General features: G+C 42.0%; 1 pseudogene; it reads left to right on the top strand.

Moving 5' to 3' along the window:
• The first annotated feature begins 261 nt into the window (after window positions 1–261).
• On the top strand, window positions 262–10,134 carry LOC141227836 (PIH1 domain-containing protein 1-like; annotated as a pseudogene).
• The last annotated feature ends 1,133 nt before the right edge of the window (window positions 10,135–11,267 follow it).

Genomic DNA, 11,267 nt, shown 5'->3' with positions numbered 1-11,267 from the left:
TGTCGAGGGCTGTCAGGCTCCCGCACTCCCTCGTGTCGTGGGCTGTCAGGCTCCCGCACCCCCTCGTGTCGTGGGCTGTCAGGCTCCCGCACCCCCTCGTGTCGAGGGCTGTCAGGCTCCCGCACCCCCTCATGTCGTCGGCTGTCAGGCTCCCGCACTCTCCCCTTGTCGTTGTCTGTGGAGAAGATTAATACATATTTTCATTTTTCAGGTTTTCTCTTATAAAACAAGATCCCTGAGCTTCTGTCTTTGACCGAAAAAATGGCGTCTGACAAGTCGCTGCTGTCTGCAGAAATGAACACAAACATGGAGGAAGCGCTGTATGAACAGATGCTGATGAAGGTACGAAGATGAATTGGAGAGGCCAGCAATCACCGGGTGAATGTCTCCTCCGTCAGCCGCCAGGGGCGCGGCAGTCTCCAACATTTACCTAATGTGAATTGTTGGCTTTAGACCCCTCACAGTTGTACTATTTTGGTGCAGGAAAAATCTGTTTGCAGAACCATCCTGTTCATGTTACTCACTGATTCTCACTTGTTGCCTCATTTCAGGCCAAACAGGAGATACAGAGCAGAATACCGAACTTACCAGAAAGCAGAGAGATCAGACCCCAGCCGGGTGAGATGGGCGTCCTCTGATTATTATCCAGATTACTTTGTGCATATTATGTGACAGATACCACAGTGGGGCAGTGGGGTCTTAATGACTGCAACGGTCACATGATGCAACCAACGTGGGGGGTCACATCGTTTTTTCTTATACAGTTGGTTACATGTAAATGCTGCTTGGCTTTTGCCGATTTTATTGTGTTTTTGTTCACTTTTTGTTTTTATTTCTGTGTTAGGTTTCTGCATTAAAACTCGCACATCCAAAAATACCAAAATCTTTATTAACATCTGCAAGTCGAACCAGATCTCAGCGCCCCCGGACCTGACGGAGCAGGAGTTAGTCAGCATCCTGGAATCTGATGATCCCTCCGGCTATCGAGTCCCCATGAGCCTTGGAGAGCCCCACGTTGAAGTTGATAATAGTACGTTTTTTTTTTAATACAGCACGTCTCTTTTTAAAGGGGTAGTCCAGAGATATCCTTAAATGGGATAAAATAGCAAGTATTACAACTTACTAATCCTCAATGATCAAAGGTGCCGTCTCCACAGGTTCTGGTAGGTCCACTTCCAGTCTGCGGAATAAAGATTGTTGTTGTCTTTTGAACTTTTTTGGTTTAGATTTGGGACTTAAAGGGATTGCCCACTACTTGGATTCCCCTTTAAGAACTTATGCTAATTATTCATAGCAGCCCAACTAAGGTCAATGGATTGATTCGGCATCGCAAAGTATCTAAGTCCTGGTGCACTTTGTCCTACAGGTGGAGGCGGCTGCACGGCGTACGACATAGTGATTAATGGCACCTTCTTTGAGAAAATTAAGGTAACTGCAATTGCTTATTCCGACATACGAGCTGTCTGCTCTCCTTTGTGTCAGCTCCTTACTTTGTATTTTTTTTATTAGAATAATGAGCTTCTCAGGGAATTTTTTATCACCGTGGCCATGGAGGGACTAGAGAACAAGTACGAAATGGAGCTGTCAAGAGGTAACGACCGCATCACTGATATTTTCCTTGATTTTTCCAACACAAGGACTTGTTCTTTCGTGGAGCAAGTTTACCATATAATATATTGAACATTTTTACGTACTAACCTGTTGTATGGCACTGTATCAAATGCCTTTGAAAAGTCCAGATAGACGAAAACCACTAAGTTTCCCTGGTCCAACCTAGAACTTACCTCCCCATAGAATCTTTTCAGATTAGTTTGCAGGACAGATCCCTCATAATCATATGTTTAGGTTATTCTTATTGAGGTGCTCCAGGTTAGTATCTCTTAGAAAACCCTCAAAGATGTTGCCCACAGTACAAGTTAAACTTACCTGCCTATAAATTCCAGGCTCAGATATTATCCCGTTCTTGAATATTGGTACCACATTTGCTATGTGGGTGTAACACTGGTGGATATGGACCCACTGCCCCACGGGAGGGTTGTGATTAGGTGTCTACTGGGTCTCCACTAGAACCTTTGGTGGTGAGGATAGACTGGGCCGCCAGTAGACACCAGGTACAACTTCAGTGCAGTCCCCGGGACTGCAGCAGCATTCCGGAGGTACCAGGGTACCAGACACAGGAGAGCGAAGACAAGGACTAGGTCAGACAGTCTGAGATCAGGGCAGGAAGCACAGGTTCAGGATAGAGAAAAATGGCAAGGGGGACAGGGGTTTTTGATACCAGAAAACTCCTTTAACGCTTGCAACCTCTGTTGCTTGACTGCAACTCAAACAGTCAAATCAGTCAGTAAGAATTTAGGGCACTTCCATGGCGATATTTTGCATCAGTATTTGTTAGCAGATGCCAGGAGTGGATCCAAAACAGAAGAGGTGAAAGTGTTTCAGTTACTATTTTTCACTGTGTTTGTTCCCCTCTGGTCTTCAGCTTACAAATACTGCTGTAAATTAGTGCCCAAAATACTCACTGTGTGAATGAGGTGAGGAAGCTGCTTGTAGTACTGTAATAGAAGTCCTTATTCTGAGGATGAGTGCTGTAATTCTTGTCTTCTCTGCTCCATCAAACTCCCCAGAGCAGGGGCAACCCCTGGGGCAAAACTGCTGGCGGCAGATGTCCAGACGTATGACTCAGTGATGTGTGATGGACCCCGACTCCCAAACAAAATGAATCAGACACATACAAAATAAATACACAAATCATTGCAATTAGGTGTCAAACATTCTCAACTTTATTTAAATTTACATGACACCGAAAATGGCACAACCCTCGACTCACGAAGAGTCACCCTCCAGCGCTCAGGAGAGGAAAACCCCCTGTGGAGGAAATCTCTAGGGAACCATGGCTCGAGGGCTGCCCTTCCCTTGGGCTTAGAGAGTTAGTGCCGATATATGACGGAGTTTTAGAATTTGTACATATTTACAGAGAACGACATAACAAATATAGACTATTAATGTGATAGCTGCGATATCTGTCACCACATTTATTGCTGGAACGAATTTAGTTGATCTGATTTCCCAGGTGGATCTACCACTTCTCCCTTACAGATCCAGCTCCGTCTCTCAAGAAGTTGGGCACTTGGTTACAGGGGTTGCTCATTATGGATAACCCCTAATAGGATGAGTATCCCCCCCCTCCCAATTTATCACCCATTAAAGTCAAGGATCCATCCATGAACTCCCAAAGAAGAGCAGCTCTTTGTACATAGTAACAGAAGGGGATCCTGTTTTGGGGACCCCCCCTCTGTTACCTTCCCATGCCCCCGGGGTGTCTAAGAAGACAACCCCTTTCCCTGCTAGAACCTCCAAATTACACCAACGTTGGCACATTACGTGGGGTGGTCAAGCTCAAGGTCCTCAGGCGCATCATCAGTAATGGCGCTGATCATGGCAGTGCGGCATTCTTTTATGGAATCTTCTTTATGACACTTGTTTATGCCCTCACAATAGTTGTCATGGTTACTACAAGGGCTATTACTGATGCAGGGTCCAAGTATTAACCCTTTCATCATTGGTAATTCACTTTCATTATGGAGGCAAATAATTGTACTTGATACCAAGCAGGAGTCTTATCATTACGGCTTCCCTTAGGCACCATAAGAAATAAAGATTATAGAACATACGTACAAGTGTTTCAGGAGTGTTTTGTACTTTTTAGATCCATAGATTGTGCTTATAACTAGCACTTTACAAAGCAGAAAATTAAGAGGAAATTACTTGTAAAATAATATTATAAGGAATTGCATTTCAAGCATTTTCCTAATGTGCATTCTGCATACTTGCATAGTTACATAGGTTGAAAAAGTTTGAACTTTAATGTCCTAGGTCTATCTCCAAAGTTATACATTTTCTATTACTAGATTATTTATAACCCACAATGTCATGTTTTGTTAAAAAAGTATCCAGCCCTTCTATAAATGCTGTTATACTATCTGCCATTACTATATCTTGTGGTTGGCATTCCACAGTCTGACTGCTCTAACTGTAAATAATCGTTTCCTATTAAGTTGCCAGAATCGCTTCACCTCCGCTTGTTATAAATGTTCCTGGTGCTTTGTAAGGTCCTGGAAAGTGATAAGTCATGTGCCAGTACTATGCATTGACCACATATGTATTTATACATATAAATGTATATTTATGAAGGAGATGATAATTACCCTTCATAGAGGTGTTACGATCATTCATAAATTGCTTTCATAGGTTTGATCTCCAGGATTAGGAGAGATTTGGGGTGTAAACGTAATAAACAATGAGTAAAACATCAAAGCAAACGAAAAAGGGTTTGTGACCCAAACTGGTAGGTGAGACCGGCTAGCCCCATATTATATCACAACCAGGTTTCGCCTGAGGAGGGCAGCACTAATGAGTCCTCAGGAGCGCATAACCCTGAAATATGCAGCCATTCTACACTACCCATTATAAAAGGGTTTAATATGCTACTTACTACCATGTTTTAATTAAGATACAAGGCATACTTGTAAGGAGAGATGAAAAAGGTGATGGGGGACAACATATAAATATACTGAGGAACTCTATACACTAGTGGCCAAAATTGAGGCAACACCCCCAAGATTTATGAATTTTTAGCATTTTGCCAATACCAATACAAATTTCATGAATGTTTTTGATTTCACAGTAAAGTTTTTAAGTAGAAATAAAATCTCATATAGAAACACAATATTAGCAGGAAATTTGTTCATTTGTCAACAAATTGGAGACTATTGTCACTCAGATGACTGTGGGAGAAAAGCCATTGATTTGTCCTATTTTCATATCTAACACTAAATGTTAATACTCAGTTGGACAGCCCTCGGCCTTGATGACTGCCTGGCATCTACTTGGCATGCTATCTACCAGTTTGTGTAAATCAGATGGTGTGATGATATGAAGCCATGATTTGATGATGGCTGCAATGAGTTCCTGCTTGTGTGAAGCCCGCTGTTTTGACACCGCTCTTTTGAGCCGAGCCCAGAGATTCTCAATAGGATTGAGATCTGGGCTGTTTCCTGGCCAATTCAATAGCTGGACATTTTTGTCCTTGAACCAAGAGAGACATTTTTTAGCTGTATGGCATGGGGCTCCATCTTAAAATAAACGGTGTCCCTTCACCAAATACATCACGTGCCGAAGGAATGAGTTTAGGCTGAAGGACGTCCTTGATGTACTTTTCAGCATTAACTGTTTCTTCAATTACCTGCAGCCGACCACCTGCATCTCTGGACACGCAGCCCCCTACCATAACACTCAGAGGAGGCTTCATGGTGGGTACTGTACCCTCTGGCAACCAGTCCTCTCCAGGTCGTCGTCGAACGTAGCGGACACCGTCGCTGCCAAAGATGGATAGGCGTGTCTCATCGCTCCATATAACATTTCTCCATTGTTCAATGGTCCATTTACAATGTTCTTTGGTCCCTGCAAACGTTTCTGACGCTGTGAGGCATTCAGAAATGGCTTTTTACCTGGTATTCTGGCTCTTAACCCCGCATTTACCAGTCGTCGTCGAACCGTCCGATCAGACACTGTCACTCCGGTGTTGACAAGCTCCTTGTTGATGTTAACAGCAGTTTATTCCCTGTTATTTAGGGCGATTCTAACAATTCTTCTATCAGTCTGAGGACTTGTAGCCTTCTTCCTTTCTCTACCTGCTTTATTCTTTATCGAACCAGTCTCTTGAAACCGCTTACACACTTTGAGAACGAAAACATGTAATTGCTTACCTTCTGATGACAAACTGGCATTAAAATATAAAAACCGAATTTTAATCGCACAATATCTGTTTTAAATCACACCCAGGTCACTATAAACCAACATAGAATACATATCGCAGAAGAGGGCGTGTGTACAAGTAAGTAGGTCAGTGAAACTTCCATTAAATATTGGTGATGGTGAAAAACTGAAGGTGTTGCCTCAATTTTGGCCACTAGTGTATAACACAAAATATAAACAAAAAAAAAAGGGAAGAACATTTCTGCACAAAAAGTGTGTCGCTCAGCAGGAAAATCCCCTTGAAATTGCGTTTTTTGAGATTTTTTTTCCCGTTCTTTAGAAACGCTGCAAAAATACTGAAAGAATAGACATGAAACTGCTTCAAATCTGCAAGGATTCACTTTTCCTGCTTTTCCTGGTACTATCAAACATAGCATTTTTGGGAACTTGGAGCTCTATATTCCAAATATGTCCGTCCCTCCAGTTGAAAGAAATTAACATTTTCCTGGAGGGAAGTTTATATTTTACATTATGTCAGTTTTTGTCTATCGATGATAAAGTGCAGTTTGCTGCAATTTTTATTGTGACATATACCCAAATCATTCTCGAAAATATTTCACATTCAACGCGCGTCGGGCGGGCCTGCGTGCTCTCACATGCCAGAGCTGAGTTTCAGTTCCAGTCCGACCCTGTTAATCATCTATGGTTTCCCTTCAGAGTGGAAAATGCTGAAAAATCGGAAGTTCCTGGGATCCATTTTTGAACAGAATATCAGAACCAAATCAAAACCGATGATTCAGGAAATGGACATAATGGGGTAAGTCCCAACTCTAAGGTACAAGTCTATGGCATACAGTCTGTAAAAGACGACAGAGTAGGCTGCTGTTGAGCATCGGCGGCTTCTTCTCTGATGTTCCTCGCTCATCCATGCAGTACATGGTCGGCCATTCAATTGATTGGATGTCTTATAATACCACATTTCCCCTAGGGACACAAAGTATGACGAGCGCCACTCCTCCTGGTGATAGGTTATACCCAACAGATGGGGCAGCGCCACTCCTCGTGGTGATGGGTTACACCCAACAGATGGGGGAGCGCCACTCCTCCTGGTGATAGGTTATACCCAACAGATGGGGCAGTGCCACTCCTCGTGGTGATGGGTTACACCCAACAGATAGGGGAGCTCCACTCCTCGTGGTGATGGGTTACACCCAACAGATGGGGGAGTGCCACTCCTTGAGGTGATAGGTTATACCCAACAGATGGGGGAGCGCCACTCCTCATGGTGATGGGTTATACCCAACAGATGGGGGAGCGCCACTCCTCGTGGTGATGGGTTATACCCAACAGATGGGGGAGCACCACTCCTCGTGGTGATGGGTTATACCCAACAGATGGGGGAAGTTGCAGAATGGCTCGTTATGGTGCAAGAACAATGTGGACATTGTTTTGTTTTTTTGTTTTAACTATTATGCCTTTATGTTCTTTATTTTTTTCCTACAGACCCTCCCAGCTAACTCCAAGCAAGTCCCTCATCTCAGAAGTTGAAAGGTTTGGGTTACTTTGAGGTTTAATGCATGCATTTACTTTTTTTAGAATCCCATCTTACAAAAGATATAGGATATCCAACTTCTTGGACTCCAAGAATAAGGGGGCTGCAGCCTGGAAGTAACCCCGCTGCCCTTTTTAAAGAATATGCTGGTGTGGGGCAGCTACCCGGATTTTCACTGTGCAGGAGAACTGCAGCTAAGCCCATTCACTTTGCTGGATCTATGCTGTCGTTCCGCTGCACAGTGGAGGCCATGATGCCAATGTGCAGGGAATGACTGTGAAAGGGGCTGTTCCTCATTACCAGCATCAGTGCCCCTTTATTATATTAGAGATCGACCCCAACAGATCATAAATTGATGGTGTACCCTTGCAATATACTGCTTCCTTCCTTTTTTTATCAGTTCACCCGTGAAACCAGATTACATGATTGTGGCGGAACCTCCTGTAGGACACCCAAGTTTTCTGGTGGCTGAAATCTCTTTACCTAAAGTGGTGAGACCCTCAGATGTGGTTTAGGATTGTGACCTTTTTGTATTTCATGTGATTTCCAATAGTCTTCCCTTATTAAAAGTCTGTGCCAACCTCGTGCTACCGGTCCTCCTCTGCCAACTTTTATCATCACAGCTTTGATGTGTCCACAGTAGCCAATTGCTGGCAGCTGTGACACATTTACTGGATGATGATGATATAATTTTTTTTTCATACCATGGTGGGTTGTTTGCAAGCTGTTGGAATGGGAAAGAAGATCTCTGTAAACGACTCTGTCAGCAGAGAACGACTGTTCAAACCAAGCACAGACGCCCAGTGCTTCACGGCGGGACCAGTCATTTATATAAGCCTCCCCCCCTGCTTGTTTCCCCTCCATCTCCACCATCACCTCTTCTTTGACAGTTCTGGCTTCATAGATCCAGAGAGGAGATAGAGGGAAAACAAGCTGGTGGGAAGATGTATATATTATTATTATTATTTAATTATATAGTGCCATTGATTCCATGGTGCTGGTGCATATAAATGATGTTATAATGATGATATAAATGATGAAAGAGGCTTGTTGCAATAGTGTAGAACACGCCGCTCTTTATTTTTTCTATATTAATGCGACATTTGGAGGAATCGCACAGAAAATGCTTTAAATGTATTTATTTTTTAATTTGATTTTTCTCATGTCCATGATTCACATTGCGTTAAATGAGGCATAATGAAGATTAAGAATTTTTCAGCTAATGTAGCCTTCATCAGACAGGATAATGTAGCTTAAGGGGACCCACTTGGTTAAATATAGGGGTCAGTTCTGGTCTTCCCAAAAAGCAGATTAAGTAGTCACCACACGGGAATCTGGTGATTACTGGGTTTGCTTTTGGGGACCCCAGATTTCTTCATATAACCGAGTGGGCCTTCTGCCTAATGAAGGCTACATTATGTGAAATTCTGGTACCATTCATTATGCCTCACTTAAAGGGGTTGCCTGGCACTTTAATATTGATGACCTATCCTAAGGATATTCCATTAGTATTAAAGTGGTGGACAACCCCTTTTAATGCAGTGTGAATCCTAAAAAATATTTTTCAGCATTTTCTGTGAGCAGTTCCTCCACGTGTCAGATTTAATGTAGGAGACGTCTGGAGCTACACAGTAACTTCTAGTTGGCCACGTATCAAGATAAAAGTTTAGATTTTTGTGCACTTGTTGGTTACAACTTTCTTTCCCGTACAGAAGCATTCAGCGACATAAGCGTTGTTACCACGCTGGTCTTCTCTTTACAGTCTTCTGCTAGATCTCTTGTGTTGGACTTGGGTGAAGACAGAATAGTCAGACGTTCCGATTTGTATCATCTAGACGTCTTCATTCCTTACAATATCATCCAAGAACAAAGTGGAGCTCAGTTCAACAAGGACAGTAAGGTGAGACAATTAAGCAAAGCTGGACATGTCTTATAGCCCATTCTGAAATCTCCTTCTTAAAGAGGTTCTCTGAGAAAATGTATAAAATAAAATTTTAAAAAATGTATACATTTATTTAGCAAAAATAAATTGTTTTAATTAGTGGATAATTCTATGTGAATACTTTTATGCCCAAAAATGGCAAAAGTATTCTCGGAGTGATACCTTTATTGGCTAACCAGAAAAAAAAAATATATATGCAAGCTTTCAGAGCACAGAGGCTCCTTCTTCAGGCAATATTACAAATGAATTCTTAACATTTGTAATCCTGCCTGCAGAAGGAGCCTCTGTGCTCTGTAAGTTTGCATATATATATATTTTTTTCTGGTTAGCCAATAAAGGGATCACTCCGAGAATACTTTTGCCATTTTTGGGCATAAAATTATTTCCATCAAATTTTCTGGCTAACACGGTACCACAATATAAATTTGTATTGTACATCACAATTAGGGGATAATAATTGTGTATGGACATAATGGCCAACGATGTCAGCAGCCATCCATCCTAGATGGGTGAAAGTAAACTGTTTGAGACGGACTTCTCTGACCTACCTGTCGGAATCAAGAACGTGCATCTATGTCATCGATTGACTGACTGATCACGTCCATGAGTCAACATGTTGTAAACCTGTCATGATGAGTGAGCAGATAGGATGCTGCCCCTCACCCTGACAGGAACTTATCTATCACAACATATAGTTGCCCAGAGACATCTGAATGCATCGGCTTTCCTTTATGCCATTCATCAAACATGTCGTATATTTTGTGTATAGCGAGTCACAAGCCTCGCACTGCTCTGTGTCTTATCATTTGGTTCTATGAGCTGCAGTAAAACGTGACGTATATTCCAGGTGCTGACGATCACAATGCCGGTCCAGCCAGCATAGCGGTGGGCTCAGAAGATCAGCTTTGGAAAATGTTCCTCTTATATAGATCCAGTGGATCCTACTTACATTCGCTGCTGTTTACATTGTATGGTTACAATTCTATTTACACTTCATTATGACTCCAGAATAAATTTTTGTCTTTCTTATACTTGCCGTATATTTTTCCCAAGGAAGGGGTTTAGGTATTGTGCTTTTTTTTTTTTATTTCTACTGTAATATTTCATAATATCTGTGAATAAGTCTTGAAAATAATTTGCAATGAAAAGGTTGAGATCCTCTGAATCTACAGGGATTTTTAGGAATTAAAAATCTACAGCAGTAAATCTGCAGCAGAATTTACATTTTGCACCATGTCTGGATTTAGTAGCAGCTGCCCCTTTAAATGGAATATGTCAGCAGGTTTTTGCTATCCCATTTGAGAGCAGCATAATCCGAGGCCCTGATTCCAACGATGTATCACTTACTAGGCTGCTTGGTGTTATTTTGATAAAATTGCAGTGTTTTTTTTCTCATGCAGATCTCTGAATGCTGAGCTCTGTATAATAACCCCACCCACACCACTGATTGGCCGCTTTCTGTGTACACTGTATATAAACTGCCAATCAGTGGTGGGGGGCGTGGTTGGACTACCTGGCTGCAGGTTTACTAGTCCTCTAGTGATAATCTTCTGCTAATAAAAGTGTGATTTTTATCAAAACTACAACAAGCAGCCCTGTAAGTGAGACGTCCCTAGAATCAGGGTCTTTGTCTCTACATCATGCTGCTCTCAACAACAACCAATATATAGTACACCCGACAAGGGGTCAATGTGTTAAAAAAGACCTTTATTATAATAATTTGGGTACATGGCGGGAAAGAAAAGAGCACACACACATATATATAGTAATACCATATAATATTGAGGAGGTATAATGTAAATATTTGAATTGCAGAGACACCAGGGCTAAATAGTAGTAGCTCCAATTGTGCTAATGCATACTGATAGTATATCCTAGGTCACATAGTAAAAGGATATAATCCCAAATAATAAAAGCCAATATAGGCATTCCCAAGATAATGACCTTTTGGTATATACATATCAAGGGATGTATTATATCCAAGTAGGTTCATTCCCAAGTAACAATAATGTTGTA

This window comes from Phyllobates terribilis, unplaced genomic scaffold (assembly GCF_046119375.1).
Source record: "Phyllobates terribilis strain yellow unplaced genomic scaffold, ASM4611937v1 Scaffold_422__1_contigs__length_1607790, whole genome shotgun sequence".
Classification (NCBI taxonomy): domain Eukaryota; kingdom Metazoa; phylum Chordata; class Amphibia; order Anura; family Dendrobatidae; genus Phyllobates; species Phyllobates terribilis.
This window is presented reverse-complemented; position numbering and strand designations above follow the sequence as displayed.